Raw genomic sequence first — 17,378 nt, 5'->3', positions numbered from 1 at the left:
TACGATAACGAAAACGCGATAATACGACAGTACGATGATGATAATGCGATGAACTATCGTGGTTTCACCATCGTACTTTAGCGTTTTCACCATCGTAATATCGTGATTTTGCGTTTTCATCATCGTACTATCGCGTTTTCATCATCGTACTGTCGTGTTTTCGTCATCGTACTATCGCGTTTTCACCATCGTACTATCGCGTTTCCATCATCTTACTGTCGTGTTTTCATCATCGTACTATCGCGTTATCATTGTAAATAAACGTTTCATGTTTTATGACGGAATACAGGAGCAATTTAAAAATTGCATACATTCAAAATCATAATTTGAGAATTTAAGGTTTTCCATTTTGCTGAAAGCTTTGGAACAAGACTTGTTTCTGTAGTTTTTCACATAAATATTAAGTTTTTCCGAATGACACTTTGGTAGTCACTGATTCATACGAAGGTTTTGATGACTCGACTGCCCACTGGCGCCTTAAATCCGACCTCTCGCCCGAATAAAACACCGGGTATGCTTCCAGGGCGCTATTGCGGTTTGAAGAACTTCTTCATATCAGACGCTAACTTGGAAAACTGTTTAGCTGTTCAAAAAAAAAAGTTGTAACACCGTAGCCGGCGGAATCGCCGTGCAGCTCGGGCGTGTACGCGTCAACATAAACGTCATTGCCGGCGCAGATCGTGCTTAACTTCGGGTGAAAGTGTATTCAACGAAATATTCTACTGAGATTCTATATTTGTACTCGACCGAGCGTGACAACTGACTACCCGTTATGAATGCTTAAACCATAAATAAAAAAACCATTCAAATGTGAACCTATATGTACGCAGTTCATAATTTTGGAAATAAAACACAATTTACATGGTTAATATCTATCTATTGTGAAATAATTTAAAGTCAATAGTATAGGAAGATTATACACGGTAATGATACCTAGCGGATTGTTCCCGTCTTCATTTTGCAATTGCATTGTATCCGGCGCCAGTGCTGAATATATGCGTCATTCGTACATTATAAATTAGAATGTTGTAGTTGAAATCGGTTGGACATACAGCAAGTGTTATAAGTATGTTTGTGATTGGACACCTTAAATTATTGATTTATCGATAAAATAGCAGCCCCACATGTTTTGCATTGGACACGAGCTACCTGTAGCTCCAATGCATCCCTGTAGATGAACACGAGCTACCTGTAGCTCCAATGCATCCCTGTAGATGAACACGAGCTACCTGTAGCTCCAATGCATCCCTTTAGATGAACACGAGCTGCCTGTAGCTCCAATGCATTCCTGTAGATGGACACGAGTTACCTGTAGCTCCAATGCATTCCTGTAGATGAACACGAGTTACCTGTAGTTCCAATGCATCCCTTTAGATGGACACGAGCTACCTGTAGCTCCAATGCATTCCTGTAGATGGACACGAGTTACCTTTAGTTCCATTGCATTCCTGTAGATGAACACGAGTTACCTGTAGTTCCAATGCATCCCTTTAGATGAACACGAGTTACCTTTAGTTCCAATGCATTCCTGTAGATGAACACGAGTTACCTGTAGTTCCAATGCATCCCTTTAGATGGACACGAGCTACCTGTAGCTCCAATGCATTCCTGTAGATGGACACGAGCTACCTGTAGCTCCAATGCATCCCTTTAGATGAACACGAGTTACCTTTAGTTCCAATGCATTCCTGTAGATGAACACGAGTTACCTGTAGTTCCAATGCATCCCTTTAGATGGACACGAGCTACCTGTAGCTCCAATGCATTCCTGTAGATGAACACGAGCTACCTGTAGTTCCAATGCATCCCTTTAGATGAACACGAGTTACCTTTAGTTCCAATGCATTCCTGTAGATGAACACGAGTTACCTGTAGTTCCAATGCAACCCTTTAGATGGACACGAGCTACCTGTAGCTCCAATGCATTCCTGTAGATGGACACGAGCTACCTGTAGTTCCAATGCATCCCTTTAGATGAACACGAGTTACCTTTAGTTCCAATGCATTCCTGTAGATGAACACGAGTTAATTGTAGTTCCAATGCATCCCTTTAGATGGACACGAGCTACCTGTAGCTCCAATGCATTCCTGTAGATGAACACGAGCTACCTGTAGTTCCAATGCATCCCTTTAGATGAACACGAGTTACCTTTAGTCCCAATGCATTCCTGTAGATGAACACGAGTTACCTGTAGTTCCAATGCATCCCTGTAGATGGACACGAGCTACCTGTAGCTCCAATGCATCCCTTTAGATGAACACGAGCTACCTGTAGCTCCAATGCATTCCTGTAGATGGACACGAGCTACCTTTAGCTCCAATGCATCCCTTTAGATGGACACGAGCTACCTGTAGCTCCAATGCATCCCTGTAGATGGACACGAGCTACCTGTAGCTCCAATGCATCCCTGTAGATGGAAACGAGCTACCTGTAGCTCCAATGCATCCCTGTAGATGGACACGAGCTACCTGTAGCTCGAATGCATCCGTGTAGATGGACACGAGCTACCTGTAGCTCCAATGCATCCCTGTAGATGGACACGAGCTACCTGTAGCTCCAATGCATTCCTGTAGATGGACACGAGCTACCTGTAGCTCCAATGCATCCCTTTAGATGAACACGAGCTACCTTTAGCTCCAATGCATTCCTGTAGATGAACACGAATTACCTTTAGTTCCAATGCATCCCTGTAGATGGACACGAGCTATATGTGGTTCCAATGCATCCCTTTAGATGAACACGAGTTACCTTTAGTTCCAATGCATCCCTGTAGATGGACACGAGCTATATGTGGTTCCAATGCATCCCTGTAGATGGACACGAGCTACCTGTAGCTCCAATGCATTCCTGTAGATGGAAACGAGCTACCTTTATCTCCAATGCTTCCCTTTAGATGGACACGAGCTACATGTGGTTCCAATGCATTCCTGTAGATGAACACGAGCTACCTGTAGCTCCAATGCATTCCTGTAGATGGACACGAGTTACCTTTAGTTCCAATGCATCCCTTTAGATGGACACGAGCTATATGTGTTTCCAATGCATTCCTGTAGATGGACACGAGCTACCTGTAGCTCCAATGCATTCCTGTAGATAGACACGAGCTACCTGTAGCTCCAATGCATTCCTGTAGATGGACACGAGCTACCTTTAGCTCCAATGCATCCCTTTAGATGAACACGAGCTACCTGTAGCTCCAATGCATCCCTGTAGATGGACACGAGCTACCTGTATCTCCAATGCATCCCTTTAGATGAACACGAGCTACCTGTAGCTCCAATGCATCCCTTTAGATGGACACGAGCTACCTGTAGCTCCAATGCATCCCTGTAGATGGACACGAGCTACCTGTAGCTCCAATGCATCCCTGTAGATGGACACGAGCTACCTGTAGCTCCAATGCATCCCTGTAGATGGACACGAGCTACCTGTAGCTCCAATGCATCCCTTTAGATCAACACGAGCTACCTGTAGCTCCAATGCATCCCTGTAGATGGACACGAGCTACCTGTATCTCCAATGCATCCCTTTAGATGGACACGAGCTACCTGTAGCTCCAATGCATCCCTTTAGATGGACACGAGCTACCTGTAGCTCCAATGCATCCCTGTAGATGGACACGAGTTACCTGTAGCTCCAATGCATCCCTGTAGATGGACACGAGCTACCTGTAGCTCCACTGCATCCCTTTAGATGAACACGAGTTACCTTTAGTTCCAATGCATCCCTTTAGATGAACACGAGCTACCTTTAGTTCCAATGCATTCCTGTAGATAAACACGAGCTACCTGTAGCTCCAATGCATTCCTGTAGATGGACACGAGCTACCTGTAGCTCCAATGCATCCCTTTAGATGAACACGAGCTACCTGTAGCTCCAATGCATCCCTTTAGATGAACACGAGCTACCTGTAGCTCCAATGCATTCCTGTAGATGGACACGAGCTACCTGTAGCTCCAATGCATTCCTGTATATAGACACGAGATACCTGTAGCTCAAATGCATTCCTGTAGATGGACACGAGCTACCTTTAGCTCCAATGCATCCCTTTAGATGAACACGAGCTACCTGTAGCTCCAATGCATCCCTGTAGATGGACACGAGCTACCTGTAGCTCCAATGCATCCCTTTAGATGAACACGAGTTACCTGTACCTCCAATGCATCCCTTTAGATGAACACGAGCTACCTGTAGCTCCAATGCATCCCTTTAGATGAACACGAGCTACCTGTAGCTCCAATGCATCCCTTTAGATGGACACGAGCTACCTGTAGCTCAAATGCATCCCTTTAGATGGACACGAGCTACCTGTAGCTCCAATGCATCCCTTTAGATGAACACGAGCTACCTGTAGCTCCAATGCATCCCTTTAGATGAACACGAGCTACCTGTAGCTCCAATGCATCCCTTTAGATGAACACGAGCTACCTGTAGCTCCAATGCATCCCTTTAGATGGACACGAGCTACCTGTAGCTCCAATGCATCCCTTTAGATGAACACGAGCTACCTCCTGTAGCTCCAATGCATCCCTTTAGATGACACGAGCTACCTGTAGCTCCAATGCATCCCTGTAGATGGACACGAGCTACCTGTAGCTCCAATGCATCCCTTTAGATGAACACGAGCTACCTGTAGCTCCAATGCATCCCTTTAGATGAACACGAGTTACCTGTAGCTCCAATGCATCCCTTTAGATGAACACGAGCTACCTGTAGTTCCAATGCATCCCTTTAGATGGACACAAGCTACCTGTAGTTCCAATGCATCCCTGTAGATGGACACGAGCTACCGGTAGCTCCAATGCATTCCTGTAGATGGACACGAGTTACCTTTAGTTCCAATGCATCCCTGTAGATGGACACGTGCTACCTGTAGCTCCAATGCATCCCTTTAGATGAACACGAGTTGCCTTTATTTCCAATGCATCCCTGTAGATGGATACGAGCTACCTGTAGTTTCAATGCATCCCTGTAGACGGACACGAGCTATATGTGGTTCCAATGCATTCCTGTAAATGGACACGAGCTACCTGTAGTTTCAATGCATCCCTGTAGAAGGAAACTATCTACCTGTAGCTCCAATGCATCCCTTTAGATGAACACGAGCTACCTTTAGTTCCAATGCATTCCTGTAGATGAACACGAGTTACCTGTAGCTCCAATGCATCCCTGTAGATGGAAACGAGCTACCTGTAGCTCCAATGCATCCCTTTAGATGAACACGAGCTACCTTTAGTTCCAATGCATTCCTGTAGATGAACACGAGTTACCTGTAGCTCCAATGCATCCCTGTAGATGGAAACGAGCTACCTGTAGCTCCAATGCATCCCTTTAGATGGACACGAGCTACCTGTAGCTCCAATGCATCCCTTTAGATGGACACGAGCTACCTGTAGCTCCAATGCATCCCTTTAGATGAACACGAGCTACCTGTAGCTCCAATGCATCCCTTTAGATGAACACGAGCTACCTGTAGCTCCAATGCATCCCTTTAGATGGACACGAGCTACCTGTAGCTCCAATGCATCCCTTTAGATGAACACGAGCTACCTCCTGTAGCTCCAATGCATCCCTTTAGATGAACACGAGCTACCTGTAGCTCCAATGCATCCCTGTAGATGGACACGAGCTACCTGTAGCTCCAATGCATCCCTTTAGATGAACACGAGCTACCTGTAGCTCCAATGCATCCCTTTAGATGGACACGAGCTACCTGTAGCTCCAATGCATCCCTTTAGATGAACACGAGCTACCTGTAGCTCCAATGCATCCCTTTAGATGGACACGAGCTACCTGTAGCTCCAATGCATCCCTTTAGATGGACACGAGCTACCTGTAGCTCCAATGCATCCCTTTAGATGAACACGAGCTACCTGTAGCTCCAATGCATCCCTTTAGATGAACACGAGCTACCTGTAGCTCCAATGCATCCCTTTAGATGAACACGAGCTACCTGTAGCTCCAATGCATCCCTTTAGATGGACACGAGCTACCTGTAGCTCCAATGCATCCCTTTAGATGAACACGAGCTACCTCCTGTAGCTCCAATGCATCCCTTTAGATGACACGAGCTACCTGTAGCTCCAATGCATCCCTGTAGATGGACACGAGCTACCTGTAGCTCCAATGCATCCCTTTAGATGAACACGAGCTACCTGTAGCTCCAATGCATCCCTTTAGATGAACACGAGTTACCTGTAGCTCCAATGCATCCCTTTAGATGAACACGAGCTACCTGTAGTTCCAATGCATCCCTTTAGATGGACACAAGCTACCTGTAGTTCCAATGCATCCCTGTAGATGGACACGAGCTACCGGTAGCTCCAATGCATTCCTGTAGATGGACACGAGTTACCTTTAGTTCCAATGCATCCCTGTAGATGGACACGTGCTACCTGTAGCTCCAATGCATCCCTTTAGATGAACACGAGTTGCCTTTATTTACAATGCATCCCTGTAGATGGATACGAGCTACCTGTAGTTTCAATGCATCCCTGTAGACGGACACGAGCTATATGTGGTTCCAATGCATTCCTGTAAATGGACACGAGCTACCTGTAGTTTCAATGCATCCCTGTAGAAGGAAACTATCTACCTGTAGCTCCAATGCATCCCTTTAGATGAACACGAGCTACCTTTAGTTCCAATGCATTCCTGTAGATGAACACGAGTTACCTGTAGCTCCAATGCATCCCTGTAGATGGAAACGAGCTACCTGTAGCTCCAATGCATCCCTTTAGATGAACACGAGCTACCTTTAGTTCCAATGCATTCCTGTAGATGAACACGAGTTACCTGTAGCTCCAATGCATCCCTGTAGATGGAAACGAGCTACCTGTAGCTCCAATGCATCCCTTTAGATGGACACGAGCTACCTGTAGCTCCAATGCATCCCTTTAGATGGACACGAGCTACCTGTAGCTCCAATGCATCCCTTTAGATGAACACGAGCTACCTGTAGCTCCAATGCATCCCTTTAGATGAACACGAGCTACCTGTAGCTCCAATGCATCCCTTTAGATGGACACGAGCTACCTGTAGCTCCAATGCATCCCTTTAGATGAACACGAGCTACCTCCTGTAGCTCCAATGCATCCCTTTAGATGAACACGAGCTACCTGTAGCTCCAATGCATCCATGTAGATGGACACGAGCTACCTGTAGCTCCAATGCATCCCTTTAGATGAACACGAGCTACCTGTAGCTCCAATGCATCCCTTTAGATGAACACGAGCTACCTGTAGTTCCAATGCATCCCTTTAGATGGACACAAGCTACCTGTAGTTCCAATGCATCCCTGTAGATGGACACGAGCTACCGGTAGCTCCAATGCATTCCTGTAGATGGACACGAGTTACCTTTAGTTCCAATGCATCCCTGTAGATGGACACGTGCTACCTGTAGCTCCAATGCATCCCTTTAGATGAACACGAGTTGCCTTTAGTTCCAATGCATCCCTGTAGATGGATACGAGCTACCTGTAGCTCCAATATATCCCTGTAGACGGACACGAGCTATATGTGGTTCCAATGCATTCCTGTAAATGGACACGAGCTACCTGTAGTTTCAATGCATCCCTGTAGAAGGAAACTATCTACCTGTAGCTCCAATGCATCCCTTTAGATGAACACGAGCTACCTTTAGTTCCAATGCATTCCTGTAGATGAACACGAGTTACCTGTAGCTCCAATGCATCCCTGTAGATGGAAACGAGCTACCTGTAGCTCCAATGCATCCCTTTAGATGAACACGAGCTACCTTTAGTTCCAATGCATTCCTGTAGATGAACACGAGTTACCTGTAGCTCCAATGCATCCCTGTAGATGGAAACGAGCTACCTGTAGCTCCAATGCATCCCTTTAGATGAACACGAGCTACCTTTAGTTCCAATGCATCCATGTAGATGGACACGAGCTACCAGTTGCTCCAATGCATCCCTGTAGATGGACACGAGCTACCTGTAGCTCCAATGCATTCCTGTAGATGGACACGAGCTACCTGTAGCTCCAATGCATCCATGTAGATGGACACGAGCTACCTTTAGTTCCAATTCATCCCTGTAGATGGACACGAGCTACCTGTAGCTCCAATGCATCCCTGTAGATGGACACGAGTTACCTTTAGTTCCAATGCATCCCTGTAGATGGACACGAGCTCCCTGTAGATCCAATGCATCCCTTTAGACGAACACGAGTTACCTTTAGTTCCAATGCATCCCTGTAGATGGACACGAGCTACCTGTAGCTCCAATGCATCCCTGTAGATGGACACGAGCTACCTGTAGCTCCAATGCATCCCTTTAGATGAACACGAGCTACCTGTAGCTCCAATGCATCCCTGTAGATGGAAACGAGCTACCTGTAGCTCCAATGCATCCCTTTAGATGAACACGAGTTACCTTTAGTTCCAATGCATTCCTGTAGATGGACACGAGCTACCTTTATTTCCAATGCATTCCTGTAGATGGACACGAGCTACCTGTAGGTCCAATGCATCCCTTTAGATGGACACGAGCTACCTGTAGCTCCAATGCATTCCTGTAGATGGACACGAGCTACCTTTAGTTCCAATGCATTCCTGTAGATGGACACGAGCTACCTGTAGCTCCAATGCATTCCTGTAGATGGACACGAGCTACCTGTAGCTCCAATGCATCCCTGTAGATGGACACGAGCTACCTGCAGTTCCAATGCATCCCTGTAGATGGACACGAGCTACCTGCAGCTCCAATGCATCCCTTTAGATGGACACGAGCTACCTGTAGCTCCAATGCATCCCTGTAGATGGACACGAGCTACCTGTAGCTCCAATGCATCCCTGTAGATGGACACGAGCTACCTGTAGCTCCAATGCATCCCTGTAGATGGACACGAGCTACCTGTAGCTCCAATGCATCCCTGTAGATGGACACGAGCTACCTGTAGCTCCAATGCATTCCTGTAGATGGACACGAGCTACAGGTAGCTCCAATGCATCCCTGTAGATGGACACGAGCTACCTGTAGCTCCAATGCATCCCTGTAGATGGACACGAGCTACCTGTAGCTCCAATGCATCCCTGTAGATGGACACGAGCTACCTGTAGCTCCAATGCATCCCTGTAGATGGACACGAGCTACCTGTAGTTCCAATGCATCCCTGTAGATGGACACGAGCTACCTGTAGCTCCAATGCATCCCTGTAGATGGACACGAGCTACCTGTAGCTCCAATGCATTCCTGTAGATGGACACGAGCTACCTGTAGCTCCAATGCATTCTTTTAGATGAACACGAGCTACCTGTAGTTCCAATGCATTCCTGTATATGGATACGAGCTACCTGTAGCTCCAATGCATCCCTGTAGATGGACACGAATTATATGTGGTTCCAATTCATTCCTGTAGGAGGATACGAGCTACCTGTAGTTCCAATGCATCCCTGTAGATGGAAACGAGCTACCTGTGTTTTCAATGCATCACTGTAGATGGACACGAGCTACCTGTGTTTTCAATGCATCACTGTAGATGGAAACGAGCTACCTGTAGTTCCAATGCATCCCTGTAGATGGAAACGAGCTACCTGTAGTTCCAATGCATCCCTGTAGATTGAAACGAGCTACCTGTGTTTTCAATGCATCACTGTAGATGGACACGAGCTACCTGTGTTTTCAATGCATCACTGTAGATGGACACGAGCTACCTGTAGTTCATATTTATCCCTGTAGATGGACACGAGCAACCTGTAGTTCCAATGCATCCCTGTAGGAGGATACGAGTTACCTGTAGTTCCAATGCATTCCTGTAGGAGGATAACACCTAACTGTAGTTCCAATGCACACCTGAAGGAGGGCACGACCTAACTGCAGTTCCAATACATGCCTGGAGGTGGACTCCAGCAGTTCTAATGGATCTGTAGTTGGGGTTAGAATCACTAAAGTGTATCTTGCCTTTTGAAACATTGTCACTCTAACGCTTTACGAAAACAAAGTTGCTAAGGCCAATAAAAATACTTCTGTTTCCGGTAACCCGACCGACCCTATTTTTTCGTCGTCGACCCTAATCTTTGTTTCGGCATGAAAGTAAAAAAAATCAAAAATTAAATATATCGTCGTTATTTTCGTTGCTTTTCTGTCTTTGTTCCCGAAGAATAAACTTTAATTCCTGATTATGTATTACCGAGACGCTTTGTCAACAGGGAAACAGCATGGCGGAATTCGGTGAACCTTGTCCGATTTCGTCTAATTGGCAAACGCTTGCCTATGGTCCAAACATGTGGTTGATCATAGGAGACACATTTTGCTGCCTTTATAATGAAAATATTTAAGATATAATTCGCGGTGCTATTTATCCACATGTTCAAACAAAACTTTTTTCTTACGATAGGGCTTTGCGTATATCATGCAGGCTTCTTACGATTAGGCTTTGCGAATTAATGCAGGCTAACAGCCAGGGACCAATACACATTTCATTATTCATTACATTTATATATCCGCAATTATCAATGGTTATTTATTTCGCCTAATTCACATCAAGTGAAATCCAAACAAACACCTGCGAAAAAACAACACATTTATTGGAATGTGTCGGCTGCAGATCAAACGGTAAAATTTGTGACGTTAGAGCACGAGCGGTGATTTGATCAAAGGCGCTCGGCTATGGTTTGTATTTAAAACGGTCAGTCGGATACCGTATGATCCCATTTTATTGCCAGGATTTCATCTAGGCTGGTTAGAAAATACCATACGATCGAAAAAATAATATTAGTGATCGTCGTCTGAGAATCTTAAAACAATGACCGAAATGTTTAAATTCACTACAAATATGAATTAAACTTTGATTGTACGATAATAAGATACGTAAAATGAAACCATATCCGCGTTTACTTGTTCTATTATTAACCTACCTCCATATTAGAGATTTCACAGTTGACAAGAAAATCGGCGATTTTCTTCAAGCAAATTAACAAATTAAGTTGATAATTGACTGTTTGGCTAGAACTTTATCACCCATTTGTAGAAATTGAAGTGCTAGATTTGTTCTTAAAACCGATCGCGTCTGATAATTGTATACAAACAACACCAGATTTCATGGCAAAATATGCGGGAAAGTACGGTAGTCGAAGGTAAGGAAATTCAGACATCAAACAGAGCAGTTGTTTTCTGACTTTTTGTGAATTATGAAATGCTTAGATATATCATAATTGATCCGATGCAAAAGAATATTGCATGAAATCGAAACTGTAAAAAAAACCCCGACCGCCCGAACCTAATTTTTTCGCCATGTTACCGGAAACACAGCTATTTTTTATATGGCCTAAGACAGCGTTTTCTTGCAAGAAAGATTGAAGAAAGAACAAAACATATCCTCGGTGACCATGAATTTGTGACAGGATTCAAAGATATCCATAGAACCTCTTTAAATGTTGACAGGAATATGTCGAAACAGTGTTATCACGTAGAAGTAGATACCAAGATCATTGTAAATGCGCTCGATGCAGTCATTGATGCTTTTGCCGTTACACATTTGTCCTTCTTGTAAATCAGAAAGGGGGTTGAAATGGATGATACCTTGTACAAGAAGAACAGAAATGTGTAACCAGTACATGAACTTAGATACTCAGCAGTTAATATAAAAACACGCTTATAGACAGATCAAGTGTTCACGTTTTGACAGAAATTGACAAAATGATTGTTTAGACTCGGAAAATGTTACGTGATGAGTTGTATGTATTATTGAAAAAAAAAGTTAAAGCACAACATATGCAAAATATAATTGTATGTTTATTGTCGCCAACAAAACGATGGTGACGTCAGCTATTAACTGACGCCAGTATAAGCTCATCATGTGTTCTTTTTACTCTAGTATATTGCTTTATCATAGCAAAACAATTTAAGTAACATTTTCGCTGAACAACTAAATAGTTAACTTCGGTAGGTACATGTAATTAAACAAAATGATTTCAATAAACATCATCCAATTGGCCAACAAATTGTTTCTGAAATAAAAATAACGACAATTTTTATGAGTCAGGTCAAATGAACTCAACTCAATTTAATAATGAAGATATGTGAATAGGAAAATAAATAGCTTCTACCTGTATATATATGTGGGATGTATACAAACTATTGGTAAATGATTATATATGCAACCTATATACAAAGTGTTTAATACCTTTAGAATGATGATCATGAAGCTAAAAGTCACATATAGCAGATATAATATGAATAAAAGAAAAAAAACACACAATACAATCTTATTTTGCAAATAAAACATACTATAAGCATACTACTAATAAATTTGAATATTTCACTTCAAGCGTATTTGAGTTAATAATTCTACCCTTACTTTTAACCTGAGAGCAATATAAGTACTATTAAAAGTGCATTAGCTTCAAAAACGTTCAGGATAGGCAAAAATGTTAACATTTCAGAGTACATACTTTATTAAATGAACACGAAACTCCACGGGTGAGACTCGGTTAATAATATAAGTGAAAAACGAGCATATTATGTGATGAAAATCACTGGGTTTGTTAAATAACTTCTGATTTGATGACTGTTCCAAGGCGATGACCCACACAGTTACTGATGACGATATTTTGATTGTTTTTAGTTTGTACATGCATGCCAATAGTCAAAGCAATATTTTGTTTGTCGATTATTTGTTTCAAAACATGCATTTTTATGTTCTTTCCTTCATAAGAGACATTTAGAAATAAACGTATCCTTTAAGAAAAAAAGATATTTAACTAAAAAAAAAACATTTGAAAGAAGGGTCCAACATCTGGCCAGAACGTTCTGGTCAATCCCAATTAATGTTGACTGTTTCGTTCAACTGCGCTGGAGTAACTATCAATATAAAGCTTCTAAAACTCAAACGAAGTAGAACTATTCAGGTAGTTGTTAGACAATGATTATAAAGCCATCACAATTGGAAATCGTGTATTCAACGAAATCTTCTACTGAGATCTACTATATTTTTACTCGACCGAGCGTGACAACTGACTACCCGTTATGAATGCTAAAACCATAAAAACATTCAAATGTGAACTTATATGTACGCAGTTCATAATTTGGAAAAAACAACACTTACGTCACTTTTCTAAATTTCTTATCTCTTGTGTAAAATGAAATAAAAAATAAGAATTTCCAAAATACATTATTTCTATTAACCTTGATTTTTTTTACTTTTATGTTAAAAACACTTATACATTTCTTTTCATTTGACTTTGAAAATATTAAGAAATTTACTTAAGTTAGGAAATGACTTAAGAATTACAAGTCAATAGTAAAGGAAGATTACACGTCCATATGAACGTCTTTGCCGGCGTAGATTATGCTTAACTTCGGGTGAAAGTGTATTCAACGAAATATTCTACTGAGATTCTATATTTGTACTCGACCGAGTGGGACAATTGTTTACCCGTTATAATCGCTTAAACCGTAACAATCATTCAAATGTGAACTTATATATACGCATTTCATAATTCGGAAATAACAACACAATATACATTGTTAATATCTATCTATTGTGAAATAATTTAAAGTCAATAGTAAAGGAAGATTATACACGGTAATGATACCTAGCGGATTTCCCCCGTAATCATTCTGCGTTCTATCCGGCGCCAGTGCGGAATATATCCGTCATTCGTAAATAGTAGATTTGAATGTTGTAGTTGAAATCGGTTGGACATACAGCAAGTGTTATAAGTATGTTTGTGATTGGATTCCTTAAATTATTGATTTATCGATAAAATAACAGCCCCACATGTTTTTATTATCTAAACGAATGGAAATAAAACAGCGATAATGATTTTAAAATAAAATGCCATGCGACTGAAACTTTAAGATCTATATACTGCCTTCCTGACACTTACCTTTATTTGTTCAAGGAACATATCTAAGTAGGACTTGTTTAGGTTCTTTTGTGTATATTTTCTATTGAATGAAACTCAAGTCCTCGCTCGTCGGTTCAGCGAAGCGAAATTTCGGCACTTGAAATGTTTTGTCACTTGCAGCAGATTCTAGATAGGATTTGTTTAGCGTGGTTTTTGATGTTTTTGTTTCTTGATATAACGAGAGTTAAGAACAGAAAATGTCGGAGCCGCGACTCTGGCCCACGTAGATAGAGGTCGGCGTGCATGTGTTGAGGTGCCGGGGCAAACGTTCGCCTAGGGCACGAAATCCGCCGTTATAAGTGCCTGACCAGGTGTTTAAAGTTTTGAAAAAAACAAACGTTTTGGCCTTAACCTCGGACCCCCCCCCCCGATATTTTAATATGTAAAAATATAAATAATAACCCTACCTATTATTTTAAGACTGCTGCCTAAAACACGTGACTAGAATCCGTTACCGTGTTAAAACGATGAGTAATTCCTTAAAACCCTATTAAACATTATAATACCCTATTAAGAGTAACTTGATGAATGTTTTCTTTACATAAAAACTACTGTGCGTGTGTATATTATATGTGTGTATTATGTTAAAAAGTGATAACTAAAAGGAGAAACAAATAAAAAAAGAAAAAGAAAAAAGGTTTCAGCTTTTCATTGAGATTTGTTTGTGTGACAAGATCGTAAAACGACATATTAAGGGACACCAATTATCTTTGCAAATATATTTTTCATTTCTATTTTGTATAATGAATATTGTTGGAAATAAAGATTTTTTAAAACTCCATAGAAGTACTTGGTGTTTACCTATAAGTTTATTATTATTTGTTTTATTATTAAGTTTCCTCAAGCTAATGCATACTTTGATAAGATTTAACTGTTACGTTTTTTTATTTATTTAGGATTGTTGGGATAAAAGTGAGGTATGTGCACTTCAATTGTTTTAAATTGTAGTAAATTTACATTTTACTGAGCGTTCCAAGGCGGTACCTAACAATCCTTGATAAACATATTTGCCTGTCCTAATTTATCCCCATTCTTTATCAATTAATCATCATGTATTGCTTGTCACATGGTTTAAAACCAGTTCCTAATAACCATGAATAGCAGGCCTTCTCATGACATGTAGTTGGCCGATTATAAGGAAGTGAAATAATGCAGTCGAGCACTGAAAATAATCGAGTTGAACTAGAGTTGTGTTAATAGAGAACGGGTGCTGCCAAAAGCATGTATGTGCCACAATAATGCAACTGTGTGTAAGTAAGTAAACAAAGTAAATTAAGGTATTATTATACAGAGTTAAGAGTTTATTTCAAAAACATAAGGCAATATGCCCATGCGTACCCAAGCAGTAAAACATATATGTGATCTGTCATAGTCAGTAGTCATGCAATATGAAGTTACAGAATAAGAATTGAACCATTTTAACTTAACATATTTAACTACACATACAAAACTACAAAACAAACACAAGCGTGAGGAGATATTGTCTATAGCTTTAAAAACATACATCGCCAGTTTTCTATTCTCGTTAATATTTGGAATATATTGGTGGTATTCAATATAAAACCATACAATAATAAAGTCATAAAAAGCACCATTGTTATCTTCGGTATCACACTGTGAGGGAGCAAGAATTGTGACGTCATCACAAATGTATACGACCACGGCGATCTTGACACAACAAAAGGTATGTTTGTGTATATTTTCTTTACTAAATTGAATCAAATTAAAACAATACCTAGCCCATGGTACGCCACATAATTTCCGCTTTCATGTGGTAAACTGTCTGTTATTCTTAATGTTGTAGTTTTTGAGAACATTCAAAAAACAAATTTGGAATCGGCGATGCAGACGACCACACATTTTGTTTATCTTGCAAAAAACAATGATAAATCGGCTAATTTCAACTGGTTCTTTACAAAAAAATATATAAACAGTAAATATATACCACTTACAATACATTTTCAAGGCGAAATGATGTTTTTGAAAGAAATCGTACAATATTAAATTATGTGAACGACCACACTCGAGAATTTTTAGGTGAACGACCACACTTTTTTTATCAAATGTTGACAAGAGTGCGAATAAAGCTTCAAATACTTTATTTGTTAATGTGTATGGTATATCTTTTAGATGGAGAGTCGACAACCTCAGGTCTGCAGATATTGTGGCAAGGTCCTTTCGAACATTTCAACACTGCGGCAGTACGAAACAACACATATATTATTAGAAAACTTATTGTATTTTCTAACAATATTTTGTTTTTGAAAAGTAATCGCCGTATGTACATAACCAGGAAGGCATTTTCAGAACTGTTTTAGTAAATTCTTGCCTTTGTTTGAGGCTCGGGTTTTTAGCTCGACTATTCGAAGACTAACGAGAGCTATCCTACTCAACCTAGCGTCAAACTTTGGTTAAGGTTTTGCATGTAAGCACCTTTAAGTCATTATCTCAGCAAATACATGTATTGCATTGAAACTTCAGACAGGCGTTTCCAAATATCCAACAGACTTAATTAATCAAGTAAGATAGCTCCATTTTGCATAAAATGTAAATTATGGCCCTTTATTATTCGACTAAAAGAGTCTGGTTAAGGTTTTGCATATATACCAAAACTTTGCAACCTAAACTTAAAAGCGACGGAACAGTAAAGCGCGCTGTTTCTTTGACAGCTCTTATTATAAAAGATCATTGCACTGTGATTAATTTCATTTTTGTGATATTTTTTTCAAAATTTTATTAGTAAATTCTTGTATTATTTTGAGTCGATAGGTTAGCATAAACGATTATTGTAGGTGATTCATTTCACTTTTTGTGATTTGCTCTGTGATTACATTCGTATGTTTAAGTTTTACATGTAAACAGCCTGATCAGTATTACATGCTATATCATTCTTATAAATGTGATTGTTTCACTAACAAATGTGGACATTTTTTGTTTCATATTGATGTGATTTAAACTATGTGTTTACTGTGATCCGTTTGTATTTTTAAAATAAAGACAATTAACGTTATCAAATATCAGTTTTATTTGATTAATCTTCACTATTATTGCCATATAATAGCACTGATTAATGCCATATAAGTGACGTGACAATAAAGAATAAAGGCACAACACATATTTAATCAGAAACAACTTTAATTGAGTAATTGAGTAATGACTACACATGTCATTCGCCGGCTAAAAATGAACTACCCAGTAGCATTAGAAGTTCCATATGATCATAGTATATTGAATGTTTAGGAATCCCATTTAGGATGTAACTAACGTTTTTCAATCATTTCTCCTCGCCTTTTCCCTTCTGACACCCAGTGCTCCTTTTTGTATTGAATTTTGATCCAAACATACTGTACCACTCTTCTTCCTTTTGGTAGAACGTATATCGAACACACCGTCCCTGAAATTGTGTGGATGAGATAAATTAAATGTATGTTTTCTTCATCTTACAATACAAAAATTGTTTTTTTAACAAGTTTAACGATTGACATACTTAGAGATATAGGTG

Source organism: Mya arenaria, chromosome 4 (genome assembly GCF_026914265.1).
Source record: "Mya arenaria isolate MELC-2E11 chromosome 4, ASM2691426v1".
Taxonomy (NCBI): Eukaryota; Metazoa; Mollusca; class Bivalvia; order Myida; family Myidae; genus Mya; species Mya arenaria.
This window is presented reverse-complemented; position numbering follows the sequence as displayed.